The following is an 18066-nucleotide window of genomic DNA, read 5'->3' on the forward strand; positions in this document are numbered from 1 at the left end:
ATTCAAACTGCTTCTGTTCAGCTGAACATAGGAGGTAGAATCAAACCCAGTAATTCTAAGAAGGAACAAAGGGGAAGAAACCAAAGAAAACACAAAGAAACAAAACCCCAAGCCCCAAACCAAACAAAAACCCCACCAAAACCAAATCAAACCAAAAAAACAAAACAACAAAAAAACTCCCAAACAAATGAACAAACAAAAAACAACCAAAAAGCCAACCAACCAACCAAAAACCAAACTCAAAAACAAAACAAAACAAAAAAAATGAAGTATTTGTGAAGTTGTAAGTTGGGTGAAGATATTAAACATCTCATCAGATATCCAAGGACTTTCTCATGGCGGAGGATTCTGGAAGACCCATGGTGGGAGGATTGGGGTAGGCAGTTTCCAGGAGTTCCCAGAGTGTTATTAATCTCTCCATTAATATGGTTGTATGAAGAAATTATTTTTTATGCTGGAGGAGGTGACTGGCGAGGTGATTTCTGATGCACAGCTGAAAGGAAAAGAGGGACAGGTTTACTCTGACACAAACTCAACTTTCCTTCTGCAGAAGCATCAAAAAGTGAGGGTGTGTTAGCCTGGACCTACAACAGATCTGTTTTTTCCAGCTCCCACCTGAGAAGGACCAAGGTCAGTTCAAAATCCTACAGCACTTCCACTTTAGCTAACCTTTAACAAGGAAGGTTTGGAGATTCTCTCTTTCTTTTGGGCTGCATTTGTAGCAGCTAAACCAACATTTTCCAGAGTCCCCGCACTCTGATCATGGTGTCTGATGGGGATGACATCCAGAAATCCCAGAAAATGTACAAACTCCATAAATTCTACCTTGGACAAAATTGTGGGGGGAAAAGAAAATATATCTGTGGAAATTCTAAATAAGAGTGAAAGTGAGATGAGATCTGTGTATAAAGTTTTAATAGGGCCCTTAGGATGCAATAAATCATGTAAGGACAGTGAGAAAATATTTCATATTATTTCCTTACTCCAGAGTCTCCCTTTTCTTTCTAGACACGCACAGTAGTGTTCCCCTCTGACCACTTGAAATATTTTCTTTTAGCTCTATTCTCAGTCTCTTTCTACAATTCAGGGAAAAATATATGCTCTTCCTGAGAGAAACTCACCCAGTTTACTACCAGCATGACATTCCTCTCAATGGCCTGCCACCCTCTCTGAGTTTGGCATGTTGCTAATGCTATTGATCAGGTCCATATATACAGGATTACAATATCAAAGTCAACAATAGAATTACTTGGATCAAGTTTCAGGCATGAAATTATATAGGTACCTACTTCATATATTTATTTAGAATGAATTAATCCACCCTATCAATCCAAATAATCCCATCTCTGGAAAATGAAATAAAGAGCCCAGACTGCTTTTTTATGAGTTTGGTACCTGACTTTTACACGGAAAACTTGTGCAAAATGAATGATTATATGACAACTGTTGGACAGGATTGTGATGAAAAAGGAAATAGCAGAATCCTTATCACCAGGTGATACTTTGTACTGTCTTACTGTAATGGGCTGTTATTATGGTGTGTCAATACAACAACACCACCAGCAACACACTGTGTGTACAAGGAAAACTCCCATGAGTACATTTGCAATGAGTGGGGGATGATATTCAGATAAACAGAGAATAAAAACCCCCATGTTTATCAGTGCATATGGCTCTAGTTTTAAGCACAGTACTTTGCACTATACAGCAAGATTTAAAATAATTAGATTACATGGAGTACATCCCAGGGAGCAGGGACTCTGGTTCAAGAGAAATTAAATGAGGCCTTTGTTTTTTATATTATGAACAAGTGTTATGAGCCTTGGGCACCTCATTTTCATCAGCCATTAATTAAGGATCCTGATAAATATTTCCTTCATAAGCTACAGCAAGGTCTCTTAAATTATTATCTAAATAGTAAATGCCACTGAATCAATATAGGCCAGTTGCACTGCTGATGTCAATGAAATGCTGCCTCTTTTCTTTGCTAGGGATATAAAAATTCTGAATATATTCTGCAGCAAAGCAAAGTCAATCTAGAAATCTTTAAAAACAGCAGAAGCAGTTAGGAAAGAAGCAAGTTGTCTGACAGATGTAGAAACTTATAACACGGTCACATTAAGCCATAATTAAATTTTGCACTTCAGCATGGTCCCACAGGCTACACTGACTGCAGTCACACCTGTGGGGAATTCCAATTAAATACAAACATGGTTAGGGGTGAAACTCTAAGAAATGTCAATCTATAATTCCCAACACACAGAGCAGAATCCCCACCTATTGCACTTCCCTTGCTAAATTAGCAACTGATTTAACTCGGCAACAAACTGCAGCAATGTCTAACTCAGTCTTGCATGAACATCCAGATATGCATTCCTTCATTCAGCCATGCTTCTAGATATTGCCATGACAACAATGTGGCATTCTGCCTTTAGAGGATTTGACAAGGGCATGACTTTGGTGGCACAACTGAGAATACCTGGCTGTGCTGTAATAAGGGGTCCTGCAGGTAAATTATCTTCTATCCCCTTCCAACACAAACCATTCTGGGATTGTATGAATACTTTTTTGATAAAGAGAATTTCATTATGCTTTTTGACCAATGAAAAAGAATTCTGAACTCATTCTGTATTAACTGAGGTGTTCCGGTGATTTGCTGATCTCAGGAAATAATCTTGAGCCAAATGTTTTTTATTAGCAACGTTTTCCAGCTGTAATAGAAAAGTGAGGCAAGGCTCAAATCTGTTTTCCTCTAAAAGATATGCTCAGAGCTGTGTGTACACTGTGACTGGGGAATTTTGCATTTCATTCTTGCATTCTGGTTTCCTGATCCTGATGTACCTGGCTGGGTACATGCTAATTTCCTTGGGAAACCAGCTAGTTTCCTCTAAGAGGAAACCTAGACACAGCAGACACAATGGTTCTCTACACATTCTGTCCCAAGAAGAGTACAGATATAGACTGTAACAGGTCAGGTTGTCTCCAAAATCTACTCAGCCACCCTTACGCCTAAAACGACCCTATGCCCTCAAGCTCCATGGCAGCTGTGGTGTTACACAGAAAGGAACTTTGCTGCTCAACCACAACATGCACTCTGTATTACCTTCAGCACTTTGAATTAAATTTTCTTATGGTACCTGTGGGTCCATGGGGCACCACAGGGGAGCCCACAGGAAAGTGAGCCAATGAAGTGCTTGGACAGATGGAAAGAGTCAGTCACTTGTCTCTACAGAGGCTGACACTCCTCAGCACAAAACTGAGTATCATTTCTGACTTCTCTTACATTCATTGATCTGTACAATTCTGTAGTAGTGTTACATCTGCAATTTTTCTGGGATGTTCACAAAGATGTATCTCATGGTCACAGAAATACCTGATATCCCATATATACATTTACTTTTTTCTCTCCCTCTCCTGTTCTTCCTGCTTCATTAATATTCTTACCTGAGCTCATTCAGCTATTGGCCACTGTTCCCATCAGGTACACTTTGACTAACATTTTAGCTAAGGCTAAACATACAAGTCAGAACTCCAGCCAGGCCTAAAGCAACTACAATCAAAATAAATTCACCAAAGCAAACAAGCCTTCAAAGTTAACCTGAATAAGACCTTCATGCAAGTCATTTTCCAGCATGTGACTTCATAGTCATCTGACATGTACAGGACTACAAATATAGGAATGAAACACATGCATAATAAACATGACATGAAGATCCTTGTCCATATTTACAGTCACACAAGGAGATCAGGATAGCCAAGCCTTAGCTGTCCTTGGAAACTGTGTGTTTTCAGTCACCTTCTCTTTCACGTTTCTTTCTTGACTATTTAAGTAAAATTAGTGCAACATTGATTATTTTCTCCTTCTCTGACTGCTGTTTTCTTCATAAAGGAGGGAGAGCTTTCTCCCAATCACACTGGCCAACTCTTTCAGCATCCCATAGACTTGTGTGTGTTCAGCTGCCCTTGTTAGCCCTTAATCTCTCCTCACAGCTGGCTGCATCTTTTCTAAATCCTGTTAGTATGCTGAGATATCTCGGAGCAGGTATTTCCAAGAAGAACTAAGCCAGGAAAAAGGCACTTAATTTCTGTGTTTTTTTCACATTGTGAATCACAGTATTGTGTCCCCCACCCATATTTTCCCTAAACTGCTACTCCCCATGAGCCACCACTGTGCTTGTTCATGTCACCAACCTGCTGACTGAGAAACACAGCTGTGCAAGAGAGACAGCACGTGCTCAGATGTGAAAGCAGAAGAGGGACACTCCCTGGACAGTCCATATTCTTATTCTTGTCCTGCTTCAGCTGGTAGAGCTGCCTGGGGACGCCTCTGAAGAACGAAATAAAAATTTTTGTTGCATGCCCACCACTGGACAGACTCAGGCAGATCACGATATGTAATGTGATATTACAGCAGCTGCCCCACAGCAGCAGAAGAAAGTGTCTGTCCTGTGATGAAAGCAGAATTTGTCTTTTGTGTACATTAAACCAGTGGCTGCCTGCAGAAGGGAGCCATTGTTTTCCTAAGAAGTGGAAATTCTGGCACAGTGGAGAACAGGATATTAACTGAATAACATCATAGATACACTGTTTGAAGATGAGAGGGGGAAAGAGGAAGATGAAGAAATCTAGAAAATAAGACAATGTCCAAGACAGACAATGATGAGAGAAGACCCGGCAGTGCAACAAAAACAGGCAATCAGAAAGCAGAGAAAAACGAGGCTGAAGACAAAGGAGATCAAGGGCTCTTACAATATCACATTGTCCCAAACAAGGGAAAACACTGACTCACCAAATTCATTTACTGAAAGAAAACAGCAAGGTAATGAGAAAGCATCAGCCATAAGGCAAAATATAAGTCAGTTTATCAATCCAAACTAGGTTTTGGACTCTGATTTGGTGATTTTCATAGATGTCACTGAAATAATCATGACTGTCTCCTCTGGTCAATGAGCACAGAGTCATTTAAAGAAACAGTAACTGTGAGTTGCAAAGCACAGAGAAAAAGGAATGCGTTCTCCTCTTGCTGCCTTAAGCTGAGTATAAAGATAACAATGTAAGGATACATAAAAAGCTGTAAGATTCTGCTTTCTGCAACTCTCAAGAATTTGCAATGATCTGGGTTGCTCTGGCTAAGTCACTGTTACCTCACAACCTCAGAGTTACTTCCAAGACTACTGGACATACCGTACATGTTCAGAGTAAGGAGGCACCTGTGCTCCTCACATCAGCAGCTCTGCTGTTTCCTAACCTGCTGCCTTTATTTAATGCAAAAAAACGGTGTGTTACTCTCAGCCATAAGCAAATCCCATCTGATGTAGAGGGGACTTTCTCTATTTGAATACTGAAAGTTGCTTTTGAGACTGAAACTCTCGTGGTGAGTCCCTTACAGAAGAATGTACACTGCTAAAGAGCAACTGCACATAATTGCTGACTCCTGAACATTGATTATAACACTGCTCTACAGAGTATTAATGTGCCATTTTCATAATTAATAAAAATATTCCTCTGTAGATGCGAAGTTATAATCTATAAAACTTTGGTTTTGTCGAGCAGAAGAAATACATTTCAGCTGCTTTTATATGTGTATTCTGTAGACCATAATGATTCCATTACCAGGTAGTATATTTTGCTCTTTTATTCAATTACTCATAGTTGAGCTGGCATCGAAGACCGTCTTTCATTCAGAGACCACGAAGGAAAAGATGATTTTTATAAGTACCATTTATGAACACAAATTCCTTCCTTCTAATCAACCTGGTAATTAAACTATTAAGAAAAAGTGCTACCAAAAACAGCAGAAGAAACCAAAGTATCTTTTCACTCGAGCTTCCTAAGTAAAGCTGCCTTTCTCTAACACCACTTATGGTTTTCAACACCTATTTCTAAAGTGTCCTTATTTTCTTTCTCTTTTCCTGTCCTTAAAGCCTGATTGTACTTACACCAATGAAAAATACTGAGGTTTCTGAAAAATGTTGTTAATTAAGATCCTTTCCAGAAAGAGTGAGGGGGATGTATTTCTTAATTTGCACCTGCATTACAGAAGCATTTCAAGGACTCTCTGTGATGGGTAAGGCACAAACAGATCTTGAAATATCGTCCTGCTCTAATGGTTTTGTTATACGGAAGGGAAAGGAAGAAGGATTTGACTGATGTGAGGATGATTATTTCCATTTCTGAATGGACACTGATGCACAGACAAGTAAGTGTCATCCTGAGAGTCACAGAGAAGCATGACAGAACTAGAAATGCACCAGGTCTCCTGAGTCCCCACCCTGGGCTTCGCCCATGAACCAATTTGCACCTTTCCATGTCTTTCACCCTTCACTGTCTTCCAAGGGGTTTACACTTTGAAGTTCTCAATCATATTCTAAACTCCTAGAATAGAATACATTATGGCTAACATAAAGTTAGAAAAGTAACCGTACCAATGTGACAGCCCATCTATCAGAATTTACCATACAAATAAAACTAAATCCCATAAACAAATGACTGCTTTAATCAAATCATCAGTGTTCTGTATTCAACCAGACACTCAGTGTTTGCCTTATAGTCTTTGTTCCACGGAGCTGTGCTGCTCTCATCAATATTAATTTACTTAAAAGAAATTCTTCCCTGTGAGGGTGGTGAGGCCCTGGCAGAAATTGCCCAGAGAAGCTGTGGCTGCCCCATCCCTGGAAGGGTTCCAAACCAGGCTGGAGGGGGCTTGGGGCAACCTGGGATAGTGGAAGGTGTCCCTGCCCATGGCAGAGGATTGGGACGAGAAGGTCTTTAAGGTCTCTTCCAGCCCAAACCACTGCAAGACTCTACTACTCTATGATTTCAATTTCTTGACTATTATTTGTTCTAGTTAAATAGTCTCAGATCTACATGAACAAATAGTGATAATAGTGCTTCTTGGCTCTAATAAATTAACTCCCAGTTTTGTAAAGGTCACAGGTAAAAGGATAGAGACATCTCTCAAGGACTCCTGACATGAAGTGGTGACAGGAGAACCCAAATCTGCCACACTGCTTTTTCACCTACCCACTGTAGTCTCTGCATTATTCTTTAAAATCCACTTCATTTGAATCTGCTGATGTACAGGGAAAGTCTGGAAATTGATTTTATGGGTATTAGAATTGATTTTATGCGTGGGATCTGCTGGACTGTTCCTCACATAGGGCAGGACATTTCTGATGGTATTTTTACATTACCCTTGTGAAGTGGTGCTTCATGTATTTCAGATCTCAGTATTTATCATTAAGCAATCATCTTTATCAGCAGGGAGACAATCTTTTAATGTAAACACTCAGGTTGTTCACAGCCAGTTGGATGTCACAGAAAACAAAAGAAATATGAAATTGTAGTCTAATTCACACAGTTTTAATCTCAGGTTGTGATCCAAATGTATCTCATAAATAAGAATTTAGAGACTTTCTGTTTCTAATTTATTAGGTTTCTGAAGAATATTTTTTAAATTAATGCTTTTAGAAGTAATGCTAATCACAGACTTTCTCAATATTAAACTTATTTTAATTAAGGTTTTCTTTATTTATTTGTTTGATAACCCCACAATTCTTTTATCAAGTCAATTTTTCTTGGTCTAACAGTAAGATTTCGGTCAGGGGTAAACAACATTATAAAAATAGAGTATTATGTTTAAGACCTCAAAGTGGCATCACCAACTGGTTCACTACCAGAATTCATCAGCTTCTCACTAACCATTAAACAAACAAGAGGAAGAGCAATATTTTCTATCACAACTTTAGAAACTTAAAAGTTATATCTGAACTGCTAAATTCACTATGGGAGTTTTCATACAAGGGATTTGATACCTTTCACTGAATTTAAACCTGGAAGAGACTATTAGATAATGGCCGCAGTTTTGTGTGTAATATAGGTGAAATATTTGTATCTGACAACCTTTGCAAAGATCCTAATAACTTTTATTTATCTACCTTTTTATAAAACTTCATGACACGGATACAGACACATGAACTGTAAAGGAGCTGTGAAAGCAGCTCGCAGCACAGAGATTTCAGGAGACTTCATAACTGAGAACCTCATTAGAGATGACCAAATCAAAAATTGGAGCTCTGAAGAGTTCTGCTTCATAAACAGTAAATTACGTTGTCCTCTTGTATCATTACAGACATCTTTGAAAAGTCTGGCATCAGCTATTTCCTTATTTTTAAAAAGGAAGAGTGTAATAATAATTACTTATAACAAATTGGGTTAAAGAATGAAAAAACAGGTATTCTGAATGAACAGAATATAGGGAAATACAAAATCAGGAAACAAAACCAATATAAGAACTAGAAGATCATAAGACATAAAGAAGAGAGAGTAAGGAAGTTAAATTTATGGAGTCTGGAAGAGTAAAAACTGGGGGGCAACACGGTCTTAGTCTATAAATATAATCAAGGTAAGGATAGAAATAAAAGGAGGGAAATATTCAGTTTCAAACTATGCAGACTGGTAGATAAGGCCTGTCCCTAAGAGGGAAGTTTAGATGGAAGTTTTTAAATGCAGGAGGAGATGAAACAGAGAGCAGAAAATGTGACAGTCCAGGATCTGACCCTGAAATGGGATGTTCACACCGACAGATATGTTTCACTTGTGCATTTTCATCTAAAAAATCTCCTGCTACTTCAGGAGCTTGAGCTGCCATTGATTTCTACTGATCTCCTCACAGGCAGCTTTTAAGTTTCTGACACTTCAGTACACTGCGCTGCTGGTTTGAAATTGGTCATAGGTTATACAGGGAGGGAAAGATATTTGATGGCCTGAGATAAGCTTATCTCTTTGAGGTAGCACGGGGAAGGTAGAAGAAATATGTTTATAGCTCTTTCCGGAGGTGTTACAGAGATACCAACTTTTGTGGATGATACAAGTTCTCTTTTCCATAGCAACTTCCAATTATCACATCTATCCTTGTTCTTGATTCAGATGCTTCATAGAACAGACACTTCATCTTCCTTCCTATGCTTCTCATCTTTCCTTACTTGAATACTTCCTTAAAAATACTCCTACTCTATTCAAATAGCTTCAGACACCCTCTTTTACTGCTATTCCTGCTCCTGCTATGACCCTGCCTTCCATCTAATCCTTGATCATGACCACAATCTTGCAAGAACATCTGAAGTTACCTTCACAAATTGAGAGCATTCTAAAGAAGGAACTTCCAAAGCTTTCTCTCCCCCTTCTTCACCTCTTACAGTACTATTTAAAGTATCAGATAAGGTTTATCTCACCTTAGAAATAGCTCTTTCCAAAGATGTGACAGTCCTCTGCCAGCTCATGTAGGACCACAAAAATGTAGCACATCTTGGGAATGACTAAAGTTGAACGACAAAAACAGTAAGGGCTGGAGGGTGGGCCAGTTTCATGAACTTGGCAGATATTTCTGGCATTTCTCAGCCACTGTAAGCCCACCTGCATGGTGCTTTTAATGATGAATATAGCCCTCACTTCTCTAAACTTGATGGCAACTTGGTGTAAGCTTTTCTTACACTGTGGGGGAAGAAACAAATTTCAGACCTGCAACACCATCAAAGAAATAATTCCTTAAGAACCTGGATCTTGTTTCTTTGCAGAATTGTCCTGAGACAAAACAGTGTACATGCCTCTTTTGAAGGAAGTAAAACTGGATTCAGTTCGTTGAATACTAGAATTTACCTACACCCAATGAAGACAAACCATATTTATAGAAAATGGGACTTTGTCTCTTTGGCTAATGTAGTCAATTTAATCATCTTATTATAATTCAGATGGCCAACATTAGCAATAGATATAGGTGTGTGTATATATATTAGGTGTACATATATATAAAAATAAATAAATCAGTAAAAATTAGGGCCATATTCTTTTATGGGTAATAAAATCAAGTCTGCTGGCTTGCCACGTACATTGGAAATATGGAGAGATTCCCAAGAAGACCAGAATCATGATTACAGAATTAAGGACTTGGTGAATACTTGTAGTACAGGAAATTTGACTCTAGCACATGAGAGCTGATCATTGTGGGGGGAAGAGCAGGCACATGGTCTTCAACTGTATGAGACACCTGGAAGAAAAAAAGAACAAATCTCTTTTCCTTCTTCACAATGGATAGAACAAGCAACAAGAGGCTTACATTTCTGAAATAGAGACTTCAGTTAGGCCTCAGGGAACAGCTTTCTGAAGTTAAGTAAAGTACTGGCATAGATTTACTGGAGAGATTATGCATCACAGAATCATTTGTGTCTTTCAAGAACAGTTTAGACAAACTCTAGTTAAGAATGCTTTAGGTAGAGTCGATCCTGCCCCGAGGCAAGGAAAACTTCTGGGGTTTGCTTCTGCCAAGAAGCTGAAGGATGGATCAGAAAGCCTCTTGAAATCCTTTTTAAGGCATTTCCTTAATGACAGAGTTTAATGAATGAAAGTTGTAGCTAATTTCACGTAGGTGATAGATAAAATCTGTATTTTTAATAGGGAAGATAATTTAATAGTGAAAAACTGAAAAACTTGGTAAGTGCTATGGGGTATTCTCCATTCATTCAAACAATTTTTAAAAAAAGACTGAATACAGAAATATAAAATAATTGCCAAATACAGTCTTAGGTAATTGCAAAGATGAAGGAGTTATTCCAGGAGAAGTCCTACGGCCTATTTTATGCAGGATGTCACAATGCCTCTAACTGTCTTAATAATATATTAACTTTGTTTATTAATTTTAGTTTGTTTGCTTTTTCCATTGGCCGTATTTGTTTATCAAACTGCTTCCTAATTCTTGGGTCTCTTGACAGCATATAGTGATAACATTTTAAAGAGATAACAGTTTTGCCCAAATAAATTTTCTAGTTAATTCTTCCACACTTAGTGGTTTGCTTACTATGGGTAGGGAAAACAAACACCTTTAGGACAAAAACCCCACTAATATGTTTGAGGTAAACATTTTTATAATAGTTAATGATGGTGTGATTAACCAAATGGAGATGAAAAGCTTTCTCCACCTCAATGGAAGCATCCTTAATTAAAACAGATTTAAGTACTAGGCATCAGATTGCAAATAGAGGCAGGAACAATGAAAGTACTCAGAGCAGTTTCCCTCCTTTCATGCAGTTTTTTAACCTATTTAAAGAATTCCCTGATTTACTCTCTGGTTTGCAGTTTTGGGTCTACATGCCCGAGGTAAACAAAAAGCTGTAAATTAGACAAAGAGCTGTATTCATCCCCATCTGCCACTTCCTTCCCTATGGCACAGACCAGGGGCCAATCTGCCTTGGTAGTTCAAGTGCAGTTTAAGGGCAGTTGGTCCACACGAAAGTAGGAGAAGGGATGAAAGAGAAAGTCCAGTACCAAAGGAATTTGAGTCTCTGCGTAAGTCAAATGTCAAAACTACTTGGACTTATGAAACTACTCCAGCATTCACTGAACTAAAAAGTGAATTCCCCCTAATTTTACATGGACATGGTGCCTTCCAAGAAAAAAATGAGATTAAGTGAATTGATATTTTAATTTAAAATCATTGCATGGGTTATAGAAATGAGACTAAACATTTGGGTTCCTGAGATCTGTTTGATGGACTTCTTTATCTCAAAGTTTCATTTAAGTCCTCTAAAAATTATTTCGTGACTGTCTCATTTCTCTTGGAGAAAAACATCCCACGTTTTCCTTCTGCCTCCTGTCTGCAATCTGTAAAGGACAGTAAGACAGTAATGGTGAAAATTAAAAAGGAAAAAAACAACTTGAGAAGGACTTGTCAAAGAATGTCTATGTACCTGTTCATGCAGGTGTCACACACCAATGGCATCCATCTGTGCACTGGGGGCCAAAAGAAGAGTAAGAAGGTATTTAAGCCCATCTCTTGTCTTCTTCCAGGGGTTTCAGTCAGTCCAGATCTGCTCTGCTGCTTTATTTTCACCCTAAGTGAGGTAAATAATGCCAGCAGAAAGCTATTTCCTCTGCACTTGAGCAACACTTTTAGTCAGATCCCAGCGTTACTTGTCGGGATTGATTTAACCCAAGATGCAAACGAGAGCAAAGGCTTTATTATCAAGTATCAGACATTTCAGTCCCCTCTGCAGCAGCAGTTAAAGGGGTCTCTCACAGGCAATGGGAAAAAGGGGTAAAAGATCTCACTGTCAATTTGGATACTGACTATTCATATCACCAGTTCTAGCAAACCAAAGCAAGAGGAATATTTGAACTGCTTGCAAACACGATGTTGAAGAGAATCTCCATTTATTATGCAGGGAGTTTAGGAAGGCAGAATACATTTATTGTTAATAGAATATTCACCTCAAGCTATACCAACATGGCTTTTGTTTTGATAAAAGTTGTCCTTGAGGAGCCAAACACAAACCTCTGAACTTTTGTAAGGATTCATATCCATATTATGGTTAACTCAGTATGGGTCTGAGTTGCCAGATGACTTCTGCTCTGAAGGTGATTCTACATCTTTACAGAGGGAATGACAAAAGGTAAAAATTTACCATTAGTTTAACTGAATAAAACAAACTCATTAACAGGGCTAAAAAAAAAAAAAATTACAATTTTTTTTGTCACATTCTAATGGTCTCAGGGAATTCTAAAGGATAAATCAAGGACATAAAAATCAAAGCATCAGTGATTTTGCTGGAATACGCTTGCAGCTATTTAATAGCTCTTGCAAAATGGGTTGAGGAGAACAAACACTCTCATTCCGAAGCAAAGTGAAGGGATGAACAAACAAAATCACCACCTAGAAAAGTCTTAAATAGCCTTTATTACTGCCACAGCAGCAATAGTGCTATTAAATGAATACAGTCTTCTGTGGATATTCATATTTAAAACAGTCAATACCCAGTACTTTTTAGCCTGCTCCATATCTCTTTATTGCCTTTCTAGTAGGAGAGACAAAAAGCATTAAAAACTGACTCATATTCGGATGACCAGTTTCAGATAGTTATGAGCAACGCAAATGAGAGGGCCATGACCAGGGAGCAACTCTGCAGAAAAAGAGAGAATAAAATGTTCCTCTCTACTGTCTCTTTATCAGTCCTCTTAAACAGATGATAAATTTAAGGTTTTTTTGGGATTACAAAATAAAGCCCTTAAGCAAAGTGTCATAATACACAATTGGACATTAAGAATTTGTATGCAGAGGAACAATGTGGAAAAAACCCCAAACAAACACAAAAAACCCACATTCTGGAAAACTGTAAGTAATGCAGAATAGTCTGGATGGTGAGATATGTTTTTATGGTCTCAGAGAGGACAGCGTGAGGGTAGCAGCAAGAATAGGTGGTTTCAGAACAGATGTTACAGTTCAATCCAGCTCCATCTGAACTTCACATGCTTCAGTGGGCAGAAACAAAAATGCTTTAGGATGAGATTGTGCAAACCACCATGCTGTTTTCAGTTAGAGCACTTATGTCATTACTGTTTTGCTAAGCTGACTGATAGTTTTGGGTTCTGGACTGAGTGGAGAATCACTACGATGCCTTCCGAGACCCTGACGGCAGCAGTCCAGAAGAGGTGGACGCTAATCCAAGTGAAATGGACTACAAAATACAAAATTAAATGACAGCTGTTCACCTTTCATTTGAGTGCCTCTACAGACAAAACTTTCCGACTGGTGGTTAATTCCACCTGACAAATTGTTCACACACCTTCTCCTCACTATAGCAGAGGTAGCAAGTGAGCTAATAGCCAACAAAATTCCACCAAACACTCTGATTGGAGCTTACCCTAGCTGGTAAATTAGAAAAAATACTGTATGAAGACACCACTTTTTCTAGAAATAGATCATGACCAAACTTATTTTTTTAAAAAAAGGAAATTTTGTAATGTGAGATTATTCTCTGTCTTATATGTACTCACATTTTACTAGCACAGAGTATAGAGACAACACTGTTGGCATGTAAAAAGATAATTCTAAGTTAAGAAGCTACATATTTGCCTGCATCTGTTTTGCTTGGAATCCCAAATGCTTAAGCAGAGCAGTAAAAAGAGGAAAGTTGCTCTTGTGGGCTCAATTCTTAGTTGCAATCCTCTTAGATTTTTTTTTTTTTAATATTGGATTTTTTTTTAATCTACAGTGAAATGATCTTTTAAGATGATGGTGCTGAAAGGCAATGTTTTCCTGTAATTAGTTGAAACTGTTAACAGCATTAACAGTCTGTTAAGAGGGATTCGAGTTCCCACATGTGCATGAAGTGGTTTAGGAGTGACTTTAAGGTCACTTGGAGTAAGCTGGAATTTGTAAGGCTGTCGGAATTTTGTATTTGGCTTTCAAACACTTGATAACACTACAAAAACTGCCTCTTTGTGAAGGAGAGTCCTTGAAGGAAATACTCTGTAACTTATTTCTTTCTGGGCCTCTCTGTTGCTGTATCAGCCTAGAGAAGGAGCTGCAGGCTGGAAGATGAGCAGCATGGACTGGTCTCTGCTTCAGGACACAGTGACTGAAGCCAAACCTGCAGAATTCAAGCCCCCAAATCTGGAGGTTTTACAGAAGGATGTACAGGTTAGATGGACTGAGTGACATAAGGGTATGTTCTTTTTCTTTTCCCTCTTCTTCCTTGCCTTCCCTTCTCTCCTTAGCACAGAACTCAATGAGTTCTTGATTTCTCTCAGATTTCTCTTTGCTAAAATTGTATTAATTATACTTCTTCATTTAGAAAAAAATTAACAATGATATATCTACAAAAATGCTAGAAAGATTTTTTCTCTCCTTCTGTCTTGTTTGTTCCATTATTTATAGCTCTGCTGTACAGAGCAGAAACCCAGCATTAAAGCCTGAGTTTAATCTTCAGTCTGTACTGACCAGATGGATTTAAATTAGGAAAAAAAACCAAAACAACCAACCAAAAAAACCCCCAACTTATTTTCTATGAAACATTTTCCCCATCTCAAATACTGAGTCTCCAATCCAGGATGCAGTTTTTGCATGTAGTAAGTAAGAATTATGAGATGGAAGAAAGTTACGTAAAGACAGAGAGAGATAACTAAATGTTTACTGGAAGAGTCTAAAAACTTCAGGTTGAAGGAGTGTGTAAGAAACTGAAAAAGATAATAAATAAGAAAACTTAAGAAACTCACCCTGTGCTTGACAATAGAACTCATTTCTAAAAAAATGTGTGCCTACATTGAGATATCTTCTCAGAGGTAAATCCTTAAAGGAGGGAAGACATTTCTTAACCCTGCTGAATTTAAAGCCAGGAGATCAGGAAAGGTGACAGAGTCGATGTCAGCTAACTAGCCAAGGTAATACACAACAATGACTGGTCTCCTCCAGGAACAGAGCATTTGGATGTAAGGAAAATCTTAACCTATTTTGCAGAGAAGAGGCTTAAAATTGAGGCCAATTTTGCTGCCAACTAAAAAAGTGCAGCAGCTTTTGAAAGGCAGGATCTTTTCCAAATTCAAAGCACACAAAGAGGCTTCTCCACAGGAAAAGGAAAGTTTAATAAGAAGTACCCTGTTATCTACATTACATACAAAAGGAAGAATAGCTTGCTCATTAATTGTGAAAGAATAAAAATCACAATACATGCAATACTAGTGTGTCTAACAGTCTGGAAAGGACATTTTTAGCATCTCATCACAGCTTTTCTGCAAGGAAGTACATTGACACATTTACTTGTACAGGCAATATCCTGGGCAACAAAGAAAACAAACAGGAGACAGGATAAATCAGAACTAAGTTCAGATCTGAAAAATGTGCTTTGAATGCTTGAAATACATTAATTTGAAGGACTTCTTTACAGGGTACTAGAAAGAAAATATTGGAGAACTATAGGAAATCAGTAACATTTAATAAAAAGATTTATTGTTTATTTTCTGATGTGTAGACATATTTAAAGACCTCACATATAGTAGTCACTAGGTAAGGATAAATATTATGTGAGATATCCAACTATATGATGGAGGCTGTGGAGTCTCCCTCCTTCAAGATGATCATTAAGGGCAGGCAGATTCCCCTGCAACAGACTTTGCAGCTTCCACAGTTCTCAAGATCTTGTATCTGTACAAGTAACATTGAAAGAAGCAATGAACAATTGTGCTGTACAATGTAATTTTTACTTCTCCATCACTTCCAGCTGTGTAATGTTTGCTGATTGAGTCATAGTGCATAGAGGATGTACTTGGCAGCATTGCCAACTCAAAATCATGGTCATCTTCTAGATTTGCTGTTTTAAACACTGAGGAATGAGCACGTTTTCTTTCTACCAATGAAAAATCAGTCATTTCAGAAAAATCTGAGTTATGAAGGAAAGTCACCGAGAAGGTTTAAGCCACAAAACAAAGCCACCAAGGTGAGAAGACAAGGTACAGAATAAAAAATAATTTTAAAGGCCTAAAAACCCCATATATATATATATAGCTTGAAAGAAGAAAATGGGTAAAACATGGCTTAAATCTGAAGTAAAGTAGTAAGTGTGAACAGATTTTGTAACTGCAAGGATTTAAAATAACCAAAGAGCCTGATTTGATGCTTTAAGAAAGAAAAGGCAAACCTTCCAGCAGTTCGTAATACAGCATTTGCTTCTGCCATAAACCTGATTTTTGCCTGAAGCAGGGGCCAGATTGTCAAAGCCAGGGGGAAAAAAAGGAATAAAAAGATGGAGGAATTAATTCTCTTAGTTTCAGAGAATTTCAAAGCAGTGCTGATCATCTCCTTGCCACAAAGTGCTTCTATCAGCACCCTCTACTTCTGTCACAGAAACCCCACCATAGCCCAACCAACCACGTAATACACACATTGTAATGTATTCATACATATTTTATAATTTCATATAATAGATATAGGTTTAATTAGAGAATAGCCTTCTCTAATATATAAGAACCCTTAATTGCCACGGAGCACAATCCAGAGTGCATGCATCTCCTGCTGAGATTGCAGTAATTCATTCAGCAAGCTTCTCTAACCTATTCATTATGTATTAACTGTTTAGAAACTCCTTATAAAATATTATCAAGCGTCAGGTGAAATAAGAACTTCCTTAGGACAGCAGTGCTAACACAGCACTTCTTGTGCAGCAATTTCAGAATTGCTGAGGACACCAAGACAAATTGAATGTGTAGAATGGAAGCCACTACTGAGGCAGGGCAGGATAAGGTGAAGCAATGCAAAATCTGAAGTATTCATTGCGGTGCTGGTGATGCCATGACAATTTTTTGCCTTTTCTTTTATACCCCTTTTATACCTTTTTACAACTTCTGTATTCTTAGTGCTTTTTGCCTACATTCATGGGCTTGTTTGTTCAGCTAGGAGACAAAACATTTTAGAAGCTTCATAGTTAGGGATCAGAATGCCCCAGACACCAAGATCCTCTCCAGAACACATTTTATAAACTGAGATAGAACCATCCAGGGGAAGGCTCCTTGGGGAGGAGGGCTCACTCGAGCCTCTCATTGGGGAATTTTTGATAGACATGATAATTAGTAAGAGTTATAATGCTAGACCAGATCTTTTGGGGGTATGCATTGTCGTGTGGATGGAGGTGCATTCGACCTGGATGTTGTGCACCTAAGGATCCTTAAAATAAATACCAAGGTAAAATCCCTTTTTCCCTACTAACCATGTTTGACTCTTGATTTTAAGACCAGGAAAAGGCATCACTAGGATCTACAAGCCTTATCTTGTAAGGCTCTTTGCTTCCCAATTTCCTTCTCAATCTTCCATCTGTCCTTTCAAACCCCTTTTTCCTTCTACAGTGAAATGAGAAAATGTGACTACTCTGCTGGAGATTTGGAGGATACTTGCATTGGTTTTGATAATTTTACTGTTCATAGAATCACAGAATGGTTTGGGTTGGAAGGGACCTTGAAGTCCATCTTGTTCCAACCCCCTGCCATGGGCAGGGACACCTTCCACTATCCCAGGTTTCTCCAAGCTCCATCCAGCCTGGCCTTGGACACTTCCTGGGATGGGGCAGCCACAGCTTCTCTGTACCAGGGCCTCACCATCCTCACAGGGAACAATTTCTAACCTATACTTGCCCCTGTCAGTCACTACGAGTGACTCAATGATCGAATTCCTTCTTGTCTAGTCTGACAAGACTGTTTGCCACAAAACAAAAATAAAACAAAACGAAACATACAGCTTCACACACAAAC

The 18066-nt window shown here is 38.4% G+C and overlaps 1 long non-coding RNA gene across 1 annotated transcript; it reads right to left on the reverse strand.

Moving 5' to 3' along the window:
* Positions 1-232: 232 nt before the first annotated feature.
* LOC116444757 lies at positions 233-14754 on the reverse strand. The gene is made up of 3 exons (XR_004240474.1): positions 11742-14754; positions 9888-10045; positions 233-493 (listed from the first exon to the last, which is right to left on the reverse strand). It is a non-coding gene; the product is annotated as an uncharacterized LOC116444757 (long non-coding RNA).
* Between the last annotated feature and the right edge of the window lie 3312 nt (positions 14755-18066).

Source organism: Corvus moneduloides, chromosome 5 (genome assembly GCF_009650955.1).
Source record: "Corvus moneduloides isolate bCorMon1 chromosome 5, bCorMon1.pri, whole genome shotgun sequence".
Taxonomy (NCBI): domain Eukaryota; kingdom Metazoa; phylum Chordata; class Aves; order Passeriformes; family Corvidae; genus Corvus; species Corvus moneduloides.